Here is a 13,628-nt window from a genome sequence, read left to right as displayed (position 1 = left end):
TTGAAACTTGGAAACACATAAATATCTCTCATGCCATCTATTAACACCAATAAAATGTTTTTGTTTTTAAACACTCTAGTTCTGTAAATTGCAATAATCTGCTAAAGTAGAAAATGGCATTTTCTAATTAACCATGAAAAACACATACTTTAATACAAAACTCCAACATCATCCTAATGTATGCACGGCCATAGTTGTCAGCATTTGAGCACTATTTGGCTAGCAAAAAAGAATACACTCTGATATTAAATTCATCAGTAATTTAAAAACCAAAAAATAATAAACCCTTATTCCTGGGTTTAGTTTTCTACCATAAACTTTGCTCTATTCAAACATGTAAAAACTAAGTTGAAGAATTTCGATGTTGTTAACAGGTATTCACATTTCTTGCCGAGTGTTTCTGAAGATGTCCTCTTACAAATTAAACCTATTCAATACCACAGGACTATTCTCTGTACAATTGTGAGATTCTTTAAAAACAATCAGCAAGGCATTGGCAGATACTGTTTTTGTGTATGTTTACTGTAGCTTACTTAATTATCTCTTATGTATTGCTTCACTAGAATTTTGTAGAGAAAAGTGTTAACAGGAGTTCTATGCTGACAGACATACCAAAAGCAAATGTTAAATTCAGACAGAACAATCCACACATAATATATAATAAATAAGCATGCATATTATTTACATAAGCTATTTAAAGAGCTTCTGTAAAAAGCCAAATTCCCCCTGGGGACAAATAAAGTAGTTCTTCTTCTAAAAGGTACATTAAAAAAAGCAAAACCAGAATGACACATTTATACATTGTAACTGCTGAGCGGATATTATATATTTGAGCATTTAGTAAATGTGTCCATTCATATAAACTACTGGGTGGAAAATCTTTATAACTTTAATATTAATCCCTCAGTCGACTAGCTTTATGGCTAGAGACCACTAAATGATGTTTTATTTATCCCCAAATGTGACAAGACCTAAGGTGAGCAAACAGTGAAAACTAAAATTAATTTCTCATAACATTGCTCTCTTTAGTTACAGGACAAGTTCATAAACTGCTAAACCTTCTAGCTCTCAGACAACCGTGAGAAGAACATGCATATGTCTAGAAAACATCTGTGGGGCAATGGCATCTTTATAGTTTAGTTTTGTTCCTGCATATGGCTTCCTGGCTTATTTTGGTTTTTTCAAGAGCATTAAATCTAAGGAAGGGAAGATGGTTAGCCACAGCAAAAGAAAACATGTTAAAAGTAAATAACATGCCCTTTAAAGTAGCTTAGTCCCAGCTTTACATATTTAAAAAAATCCATTAATTTATATATTGTCAAAAGGCACTTAATTTATTGTATAAAGGAGCCTTGGAGTAATTTATGCTTTATTGGATGCAAAGCAAGGAACAATCCTGACTATCATACCAGTTAAAAGCACAACAAACTGCCACACTGGACCAATTTAGATTTTTCAATTACAGTAACTGAGCACACCATCTCACAGCTATGAGGCAAAAAAGCAATGTTAATATTAGGGCTGGGTATGAGCATTAATATAACACAATCACATGATGTGATATGCATAATGATGCACTACTATATGACACAGAATAGCATCAGCATGCCAGAAGTACAACACAACCAACACATTTTTATTATAAACCTTTGAACTTATACATGTACAGATTAAATGTTCCACCATTTGTTTTTGTTTCAAAAAGAACAAAAAGCACTTCTCAGCGCTGTGATAATATTCCTTTATGATAGCACACTTGTCTCTCAATGCACATGATTTCTTTTGCCCAGATGGATCAGATTCACAAAGTCTACACCATTTACTGCACGCAAATATTGTTATCACACAGAACTTCTGTCAGTAAGTACCACTGATTTAAAAGCATTCAAAACATAAAAAAAAGATGTTACACTAAAAGTTTGATAAATTTTACATCACATTAGCAGCTCTGCCTATAGCTTACTATGAAATAGCATGTGGCCAGAGATTAAAAATGAATGCAGTATTTACAACACCAAGCATGCTCTCTTAAAAATGGCGATTTGAAGCTCATGGAAAAAAGCAATGGGAATTCTTACATACAACAGTCATTGTTCATTGTGGTTAATGCACTGGTGTTAAAAGGACAAACTGGCATTTACAACAAACAGAAAAGTGTGTTGGCACAGAACCCAAAGTTTTTGATCAGCAATGTTATGAAGAGCATTCTAAATAATTCAATTGTAGTCTAAAAGTACTACCAAATGGTAGTGTTTAAAACTGTGTGATGATGGGCAGACAGTTATCCTATTCAATAAAGATGCATGAACAACTAATCATAAGTCATGACATGGTCTTGTAGTGGTGTCAAAGCACAAAATCAGAGCACGTCCCATCAAATACTAGACCTGCTAGTTTATCCATCCATTTCAAAAACTGTTTAATCTGATTAGAATAATAATTCATAATGTTACAAAGAACTGCATACTCTTTTTTGGTTTGTAATGCTTCTTGGCAGTTCTTAATTTTTTGCTGCTAGTCGAAGTTGCAGACAACACATAATACATCTATAAGGCAGAGTACTGGTTTATTTTGATAGACAGCTAATTAAATTGCAGTTGTTCAGAGGCTTTAAGGGAGAAAAGTATCCTGTGTTGTATGCATTTTATTTGGCGAGTTTCCAAGTATTTCCAAGAGATCCAGTATAGGTTCCTGCTCGCAAACTGGAGTACCCAAGGGGGGTGCATTTCCATTAAGCATGAACCTGATTTGTGTGTACACAGTTTACTTCATAAGTAATGCACTCAATGCTCAAATATATTTTTACAAAGCTTTACTATCTCTTAAAACAGACTCACAATAAAAATTTACAATGATAACAGTCCTGTGCAGACCTCTAGTTTGACTTTCTTTTGAAAATGTAAATGAATTGAGAAAAATAATTTTGTTGACATATTTTTATTGCCAATATTACTGATTATGTGAAATAATCGTTTCATTTTTAACAAGTAAATTGAATTTGTAGAAAGAAAATGATTTGCCTTGAAAAACCTAAGGCTTGGACAAATTAATATTATTAGTGATGCATTAATGTAGATTATATTTTGTATCATAAAGAGAAGGATTATTTGTATGTAGAGCAACAGCAGTAATTTCATCAGATGTCAAAGGTCTCCAGTAGTTTCTATTTTTTATTTAGTATGCTCCTATCAGTGGTGCTATTTCTGAAAAAAGTTACAATAGCAATGAACTCTTTCAAGGAGCCAACAGTCACTTTACAATTTTTAGTATAGTCCGTCTTGAGAGGCGATGTTATTTCTCTAGAATTATAAAAAAACAATGCTAGTAATCCCTAATGCTAGTCTTATTCTCTACAATTGATCGTCGGATGGATGGATGGATAGATACTTTATTAATCCCAAGGAGAAATTCACATACTCCAGCAGCAGCATACCGATATAAAAACAATATTAAAGAGCAATAAAAATGCTGGTAAAAACAGACAATAACTTTGAATAATGTTAACGTTTACCCCCCCGGGTGGAACTGAAGAGTCGCATAGTTTGGGGGAGGAACAATCTCCTCAGTCTGTCAGTGGAGCAGGACATTGACAGCAGTCTGTCACTGAAGCAGCTCCTCTGTCTGGATAGGACACTGTTTAGTGGATGCAGTGGATTCTCCATGATTGACAGGAGCCTACTCAGCGCCCGTCGCTCTGCCACAGGTGTCAAGCTGTCCAGCTCCATGCCTATAATAGAGCCTGCCTTCCTCACCAGTTTGTCCAGGCGTGAGGCATCCTTCTTAATGCTGCCTCCCCAGCACACCACTGCGTAGAAGAGGGCGCTCGCTACAACCGTCTGATAGAACATCTGCAGCATCTTATTGCAGATATTGAAGGACGCCAGCCTTCTAAGGAAGTATAGTCGGCTCTGTCCTTTCTTACACAGAGCATCAGTACTGGCAGTCCAGTCTAATTTATCATCCAGCTGCACTCCCAGGTATTTATAGGTCTGCACCCTCTGCACACAGTCACCTCTGATGATCACGGGGTCCATGAGGCGTCTGGGCCTCCTAAAATCCACCACCAGCTCCTTGGTTTTGCTGGTGTTCAGGTGTAGGTGGTTTGAGTCGCACCATTTAACAAAGTCCTTGATTAGGTCCCTATACTCCTCCTCCTGCCCACTCCTGATGCAGCCCACGATAGCAGTGTCATCAGCGAACTTTGGCATGTGGCAGGACTCTGAGTTGTATTGGAAGTCCGACGTATATAGGCTGAACAGGACCGGAGAAAGTACAGTCCCCTGTGGTGCTCCTGTGTTGCTGACCACAATGTCAGACATGCAGTTCCCAAGATGCACATACTGAGCTCTGTCTTTAAGATAGTCCACGATCCATGTCACCAGGTATGAATCTACTCCCATCTCTGTCAGCTTGTCCCTAAGGAGCAGAGGTTGGATTGTGTTGAAGGCACTAGAGAAGTCTAGAAACATAATTCTTACAGAACCACTGCCTCTGCTACACCGATCCCTCTCCCACTTGGACATATAGATGATGGCATCCTCCGCTCCCACCTTCTCCTGATATGCGAACTGCAAAGGGTCGAGGGTGTGTTGAACCTGTGGCCTCAGGTGGTGAAGCAGCAGCCTCTCCATGGTCTTCATCACATGTGACGTCAGAGCAACAGGCCGGAAGTCATTCAGCTCACTAGGATGTGATACCTTTGGGACTGGGGTGATGCAAGATGTTTTCCAAAGCCTCGGGACTCTCCCCTGTTCCAGGCTCAGGTTGAAGATGCGCTGTAGAGGACTCCCCAGCTCCAATGCACAGGCCTTCAGCAGTTGTGGCGATACTCCATCTGGACCTGCTGCTTTGCTGGCACAAAGTCTCCTCAGCTCTCTGCTCACCTGCGCTGTTGTAATTGTGGGTGGGGATGTCTCTCCTATGCTGGTATCAGCAGAAGGATGTGTGGAGGGTGCAGTACTCCGAGTTGAGAGTGAGAGTGGGTTAGGGTGGTCAAACCTGTTAAAGAAGTTGTTCATTTGGTTTGCTCTCTTCACGTCTCTCTCGATGGTGGCACCCCGTTTCGAGCTGCAGCCAGTGATGATCTTCATCCCATTCCACACTTCCTTCATGCTGTTATTCTGCAAGTTCTGCTCCAGCTTTCTCCTGTACTGCTTCTTTGCCGCCCTGAGCTGGACTCGGAGTTCCTTCTGCACGCGCTTGAGCTCATGCTGATCACCGCCTTTAAAAGCCCTTTTCTTCTGGTTCAAAAGGCCCTTGATGTCACTTGTAATCCATAGCTTGTTGTTAGCATAGCAGCGTACAGTTCTTACTGGAACTACAATGTCCATACAGAAGTTGATGTAGTCAGTAGTGCAGTCAACAACCTCCTCAATGTTCTCACTATGTGATCCCTGCAGGATATCCCAGTCTGTAGTTCCAAAGAATTCTCTCAGAGCCTTCTCTGCCTCAGGGGACCACTTCCTGAATGATCATGTGGTTGTAGGTAGGACCCTCACTCTTGGTTTGTAGTGAGGCTAAAGCAGAACCAGGTTATGATCTGCTTTCCCAAGCGCAGGCAGCGGGGTGGCACTGTATGCGTCTTTAACGTTTGCATACAGTAAGTCAATAGTCTTATTTCCCCGGGTGTTACAGTCCACATACTGGGAGAAGGCAGGTAATGTTTTGTCCAGTGTCAAATGGTTAAAATCTCCAGCGATTAGCACAAGTGCCTCAGGGTGCTGCGTTTGTAACTTAGCAACAGCAGAATGGATAATGTCACTCGATGTCTCCACGTCCGCCCGAGGAGGGATGTAAACAACAACAACAATGATGTGTCCAAACTCTCTGGGCAAGTAATAGGGACGCAAACTTACAGCCAACAGTTCAATGTCCCTGCAGCAAGTGGAGACTGGCGTTAACATGTCCAGAGTTACACCACCGTGTATTGACATAGAGAGCTAGACCTCCACCTTTGTGCTTCCCACAGGTACTTGCATCTCTGTCTGCTCTAACTGTGCTAAACCCGGGTAGTTCCACATTATCATCTGGGATGGTGGTAGTTAGCCACGTTTCGCAAAAGCACAACAAACTGCATTCTCTGTAGGTTCTGACATTTTTCACCAGCACAGCCAGTTTGTCGATCTTATTTGATATTGAGTTCACATTTCCCAGGATCACAGAAGGCACCGAAGGCTTAAAACACCACCTTCTCACAAGCCGCTTCATTTTTAGCTTAGTGCCGGCTCTGCTGCCATGATACCGCCTTCTTACCTCGTCAGGTAAATAGGGAACCACACCGGCACTGGCATTTGTTCTCAACGCTCGTTGAGTACCTGAATAGACGAGTCTCGGCGTGTAAAAATCCATGCCTACGTTGTAAAAGTAAGTGTGTCCAGGGAATGAATCCACATAAAATAAAGTGACAAGAGTGATCAATAAAAAAGAGAAAAATAAAAGTAGAAAAATAACTCATACACGGAGCTGCTGAAAAGGCTGCCACTCTCGGCAGCGCCTGAGTCAATGAATGATGACACATGAACCAGACTTATCGAATTAAGTATACTGTAGATTTCATATAGGATAACCAGCAGAGCATCTTCCACACTTCTGTCTGCACAGCGGGCAAAGTGGTGGTTATCTTAAAATGAAACCCAGGTCACTCAATGGAATGCCTCCAACAAAGTTCCAGGGAAACTTGTGAGGCTTTTGCTATATTTTCTAATCACAAAATTAATGATATTAGAAATAATATAGTACATTTCCCCAATACTGATCCTCTTAAACCTCGGTACTCCATTTTAAACAAATTATAAATTCTTTCACCAGGATAAATTTACCTGATTTATATAAAATAATATCTCAACTGAGACCATCCACCTGCATCCTTGACCCAATACCAACAAGTTTTTTCAAAGAAGTATCTGATGTGCTTAATTGGTAGTGTGCTTGACACAGTACACTCATCATTAGATATGGGGGTCTTCCAGGACTGTCTTAAGACTGCTGTTGTTAAAGCCCTGCTCAAGAAAACTAATCTCGACTCCTCTGTTTTTGACAATTTTAGACCTATTTCTAACCTGCCTTTCTTAAGTAAAATTCTAGAAAAGGCAGTCATTATATGCAGCTAAATGACCACCTCAATAAACATGATATTCTTAATAAGTTTCACTCAGGTTTCAGAACAAATCACAGTACAGAAACTGCACTCATTAAAGTAGTAAATGACTTGCTGGTAAATGCAGAGAGAGGTCGTGAATCTCATCCTGGTCGTGAATCTCATCCTCTTAGATCTGATTGCTGTATTTGATACCATTGATCACAATATTCTTTTGAATATTTATTATTATTATTAATATTTGAATTTTTTAGTCAGTGCGTGGGCCTCTCTGATAGTGTCTTAAATTGGTTTGAGTCCTACCTGGCAGGTAGAAAATTCTTTGTTAATTGTGGTAATTATACTTCAAAGACACATGATATTCTATATAGTGTTAAACAAGAATCCATCCTGGGTCTGCTGCTCTTTTCAATTTACATGCCTCCGTTAGGTCAGTTTATCTCAAGGCACAACGTGAGCTACCACAGCTATACTGATGACACACAACGGTATTCATCAATAGCAGCTGATGACCCCGACTCTCTTGGTTCTCTGACACAATGTCTTATTTGTGTTTCTGAATAGATGAGTAGTATTTTTCTCAAACAAAATATAAAACAGAAATTTTAGTGATTGGAAAAATGGATATAATGAGGGAATTAGAAATAAACTTGATCCATTAGGATTAAAAGCCAAGACGGAGGTAAAGAATTTAGGGGTAATTATTGACTCTGACCTAAATTTTAAATCACATATTAATCAGATTACTAGGACAGCATTTTTTCACTTAAGAAATATAGCAAATGTTAGACCTGTTTTGCAAGATGCTGAGAAATTAGTTCATGCTTTTGTTTTTAGTCGGATAGGTTACCGTAACGCACTCCTCTCAGGACTACCTAAAAAAACATCAATCGATTACAACTAATGCAGAATGCAGCTGCCAGAATCTTAACTAGGAAAAGAAAATCCAAGCACATTTCTCAGTTCTGATGTCACTATATTGGTTACCTGTGCCATTTAGAATTGACTTTAAAATACTTTAAAATACAATGCCTTAAATAATCTCACTCTATTCTGTATTTCAGAATGTCTAACAAATGAGTGTCTGCTTTTAATTCCAAGAGCTACACTTAAAAGAAGTGGTGAGGCAGCCTTCTGCTGTTATGCACCTAAAATTTGGAATAGCTTACTGATAGAAATTCGCCAGGCTAATTCAGTGGAGCACTTTAAAAAAACTGCTAAAATCACATTACTTTAACATGGCTTTCTCATAGCTTCATTTTAGTTTAATCCCGATATTCTGTATATGCATTTAATTATCATTATCATTCATGGTGGCTCCGAAATTAATACTAACCCCTACTTTGTCTGCTGTTCTTTTTCTGGTTTTCTGTGCTGGCGATCTGCGCCACCACCACCCGATCAAAGCACCGTGCTGTCTCTACATTGATGGATTGAAGGCCAGAGGTCCACATGACCATCATCATCAAGTGCTTCCATGTGAAGCCTGATAACCATGAGAACTGATTGAGATCATTTATGTTATAATGCCTAGAGTGGGCTGGGCGGTCTTGTGGCCTTGGAACCCCTGCAGATTGTTTTTTCTCAAGCCGTCTGGGAGGTTTTTTTTTTTGTTTTTTGTTTTTCCTCTGATCTCCCTGGCCATTGGACCTTACTTTTATTCTATGTTACTTAGTATTGCCTAACTTTATTTTTATACTTTCTTTTTTCTCTTTCTTCATCCTGTAAAGCACTTTGAACTTCATAATTTGTATGAAAATGTGCTATATAAATAAATGTTTTTGTTGTAGAAAGTAGTATAATTTTCTCATACATCCATGCTCTATTTGAAAAGGTAATTTCATAAATATTGAAACACGTATCACCACGTGATTTATTGACAAAATATTGTTGTATCACTGTTTACCACATGGCCCTAGCTGCCATAGCTACCAACCAGTGGCAGGTGTCCTGTTTCAAAATTACAATTTTAAACCAATTATTTTTTTGTTGATCCCATCATCTGAAGAGCCCAGTGCTCTGTGTTTTTTTTTTTTTTTCAAACTACAAGACACTATTTCTTTTTTTCAGGAAATGCATTTTTTTTACCACCTCTTATTGTGTATTCCAGAATTATTACACTGTAAGGAAGGCATTGCACAGTCTGTTTAGCACTCGCAGCCCACCCACTACCCAGCATCAATTCAAATATTAGGTTAGCAACTGTAAAGGACAGAGCAGATTTTAATTCCTTATTTACAAGAAACGTTCTTGTTTGCCACCATGTTAGGCTTAAACAAATAACTTTGCAATGTTTTATTGTTTACATATAAAAGCAAACAAAACAACTAAAAGTGAGAACAGAAAGCAAGAAGTTAACCATTTTCTAAAGTACCACGATCATGCACTTAAAAATGGAAGCATCATATATAATTTTTAAAATTTTACAGCAAAACAGCATTGAAAATACAGGTCAATTCATTACAACAAAGTGCCAGGGACCAACAAATATTTTGTTGTAATGAAAATTTCATAGTAATGAGATTCAGTATTTGTCGCTATAGTGCTTTCTTTAACTTGCATCCAGGCATTTGCAATCATTTCAATGGCTTCTTTCACATTAACTTCCATCTCCCCCTGTGTACAAGTTATGCTGACAAGAATTTTTCTCAGCATTTTCTTCAGATTAATGCACTTTCATGGTACGAATGACGCCCAAATCCAATGGCTAAAGCACTGCCATGCAATTGGGTACGAGGAACTCAATGCGAACATTATCTAAATGTGGAAGCATGCTGTGGGCAGCTCAGTTATCAATCAGAAGCAGAATCTTCCTTTTCTTCTTCATATTGTGAGGTTTCTGAACTCTTTTGAGAGTGGTAGATCCCACTACAATGAATAACTGTGCTGTTTCTGTTTCAAGCTGAATAAAGCTCGTTTTGCTAAAGTACTGAGACTCAGCTTCGTATTTTGGTGTCCAAGACAGTGACTCACACGTCACAATATCCTTATTAAGTTGTCGCAGTCAGTTTCCCAAAATGTCCCAAAAAGTCATCCAAGCTCACTGGTTTGCTCTGTACTCGCAGGGAAAGAATGTAACGTGCTTAAAATACAGAGGATTAGTCGACTTACTAATGATGAGAGGAATAACTTTGTGGCTGCCAGTTGAATTGTAGCAAAATACAGCTGTCAACCTTTGTTTAGATGTTTTTCCTCCTCGGCATGGGTCATCTTTGAGTGCTAAAGTGCGATGCTGTAGCAGCTGGTTAAAGATTCCAGTCTCTTCAGTGTATCAAGTAGACATTCGTAATTCTTGAGGTGTAATTATAAAATATGGATTTTAATTATGTAATACATGTTTCTTACCAAATGGTATACTGTATGATATACAGAAATAACACTGTACACATCTTTATAAAAGCTGCATATGTATCAAAACTTAGTCTTGTGTCTTATTGATAAACAACATACGAACATGCTTAACAGTTTTATAAGTAAAAGAAACATTTTGCAGTTAGGCCAACACGCCTATTGTTTACTAAGCAGCAATTCTAAATTCTTCTTTTTTTCTTTTCTTTTTCCAATTAAAAATGTAAGCTATTGCACTTAAAACAATCTCGCTGTCCAAACTGAAACGTTGCCCGCATTAACGGACAAAATAAAAAAGTCTGAATTCATTAAAAGTAGGTTTTCTTGCCATTTGTCTAAAAGCACAGGACGAGTTCTCCAATTCTGTTTCTTCTCTGATAAAACAAGCCTTGCTGCTCTTTGTTTACACTCCAGAAAGTCTGTTGAAAATAGGAGATGCACACTGGCTCAACTACCATAATACTTTACATAAAGGACCACTGCAACTAATTTACTGTAAAGCTTAGAAAAACAGCAGCTGAAAAGATTGGATTTTGGGATCAAGTGTTTTTACTTTCTCGTATACAAAGTATAGGGAAAGTACTGTAATTGTCCAAAAATTCGATTTTGATGAATCTCGACATTTTACACCTCCCTGAGACTGAAAATGCCATTTTTGGAATTATGTCTGAGTGTCTGTGTGTGTGTGTGTGTGTGTGTGTGTGTATGTAAATATGATAATTTGCATGCAAGTATTAGGTACAAAAAGTAGATTTCTATCAACTTTTGGGCTATTTCTGCAAAACAGAAGTAGTACTTTACCTTTTATTCATGCAGCTGCAGAGTCGATTGATTCGACTTTGCTTTTATAATAATTATTCAATATATTATTAATTTCATTTGTTGTTGGTGGTTCTTTAATGCACATAATATAAAAATATAATCATGTCTTGCGGTTTACTCCTCAAATATCCATCCCCATATCTGAGTATATGAGAAAATCTAGGGGAGACCACTCCTGATTTTTAGTGAAGAATTGGTCGATTTAGATTGGCAACCGATCGATCAGAGCATGCCTTGTAGCCCATGATGCAGTGGTGTAACCTGGGAAAACTCTATATTTTAGTTATAAGCTGATGCAGAAGCATGTGTAAGAGTGACATCTGTTCCTTCCAAGATATACACGTAAAAACCACAAATCATGAAGTTACCTCTGCATTTAAAAAAAACTGAATCTGTGGCCCAAACGTTGTTTCGAAACAATTTATAACACTTATAGTAGCTCTATAAATACAATATTTCAACTATGACAATCTTGTATATACGAAGAATCTCAAACCCATTTACTCCAAACTTGGGGTGTGCCAATGTAGATAACTCAGTTTAATACCGACTGCACATAGTATTCCAATAATTCTGCCTGATATAACAGGTCCCATTGGTGATGATGGCAGTGACAAAACAAATGTAATTTTTGCCTTGTTCACTAAAACAAAAACTCAAAACATTATTAAAAAAAAAAAAAAAAAACTTTTCTTTCAAATAAAATATTGAGAATTGAACAGAACATGCATACTTTTTAAGGAAAAAATATGTCAAAAAAAAAAAAAAAAGATTTAAAACTACCCAGTGAATAAAAATAAACAATATATTTTCACTTTAACAAAAATCTTTGCATTAATCAATATTATATGAACATTTTTTATTGCAACATTCTTTAACAAGTTAAAGAGCTTTGCAGGTTTGTTGCCAACAGGAACACACAAATATAGGATAAAGTTACAGAAGGTAACTAAGCAGCCAAAAGCTACAAACATGGTATAGCTTTAAATGTGAGCAGAAGAGAGCACACCTCAAAACAGTGTTTATTGGAAGAACTATATTTAGAGAGCATACACGTTTTAGGAATTTCTCAGTATTCCTTGCTGGCTGTTAATCTCTGCTTTTCCGTAATGTTTACACCTTTCTCCTAATAGCTCTGAATGTCTGATCACTTAAATAAAGACTGACATTGTCAATTACAGCTTAAAAGGGTTTTTTTTTTTTTTTACTTTAAATGGAATACAGGTCTAATATTTAAAAGGTGTTTATTTTAAAAACAAGAATACTTCATAAAAATTTAGTAATATATAGGAATTATGTCACTCTGTAAAATCTCAAGTTCAATGAAGTATAAAAATAATTGTTAAAGAATAACTTTCCGGTGTTATAACAGTCACTAAACAAAGCAGGGGTGGATAAATCATAAATGCATAAGGTAGTCTGACAGGCTATCAGCTTTTTACATCTTTTCTTATTTGTAACGTTTTGTCGTACATGAGTGCATATCACTCCTCTGCCACAAAATAAACAAAACTGGCATCTTGGTAATTAAAGAAAAAAAAAAAAAATTAAATTTTTAGAAACAGCTGATTTTTAAAAGATAATATAATGTTGATGCGTGGTCTTTTTCCATTGTACACAAAAATATTTTACCAAACCTTTACACACTGCAGTTTTTGGGATAATAATAAGGATCATTTTCTTAACCTCTAGTATAACTGTTAGGGGACCAGAGTACATATCAGTTACTGGTGAATATTTTACTTAATTTTCTCAGCAGCAAGTCCGGTCAGTTTTAAAGAGTTACCTGCTGCATCAGTGTACATTTCATGAAATAACTCTGTGCGGCATTAGCATTTCTTTGGAATTGCAGGCTGACTAGTGTAGTAAACAGTCTAATGATTACTGTGCTCTGTTCTCAGCTTTTCAACACTAAAATTAGTTTTAGCTGAAAACAAAGGACCTCTTCTATATGTGGTTTCCGGCTACTCTCTACACACAACATGGTACATTCTTTGACCTGATCAATTGGTTCCCCTCCCTGCAGCCATAATTACTTGCTAGCTGCGGAATATCCTTTATATTTAATTACTTTATTTATATCACTGTAGATGATGAGAGGATAAGATTAACTTTTGGCATTCTTGCCCTCTCTGCCCTAATTGCTTTATAGTATATTCTCGTGAGTGGGTGATATAAAATAAGAGATGCACTTCAAATAATTTTGTATGTCTTCCTTGTGCTGCGATGACCTGTTGTGTCATATTCAGTCCTTCCTTCATCATTCGGGCACGCAATTAACAAACCTTTCCTCGAAATTTACCATTTAAGGTGCATGATGCTACTCCCGCATTGTCGCGTCCAATATTATTTTATCAGTGCT

General features: G+C 37.4%; 1 protein-coding gene across 1 annotated transcript in view; it reads right to left on the bottom strand.

Moving 5' to 3' along the window:
• pwwp2b (PWWP domain containing 2B) overlaps window positions 1-13,628 on the bottom strand; it is a 59,848-nt gene that overhangs the window by 3,100 nt on the left and 43,120 nt on the right. The gene's annotated exons all lie outside the window — the stretch shown is intronic.

This window comes from Erpetoichthys calabaricus, chromosome 2, assembly GCF_900747795.2.
Source record: "Erpetoichthys calabaricus chromosome 2, fErpCal1.3, whole genome shotgun sequence".
NCBI lineage: Eukaryota > Metazoa > Chordata > Cladistia > Polypteriformes > Polypteridae > Erpetoichthys > Erpetoichthys calabaricus.
The sequence above is the reverse complement of the archived record's forward strand: the minus strand, read 5'-3'. Positions and strand labels throughout refer to the sequence as shown.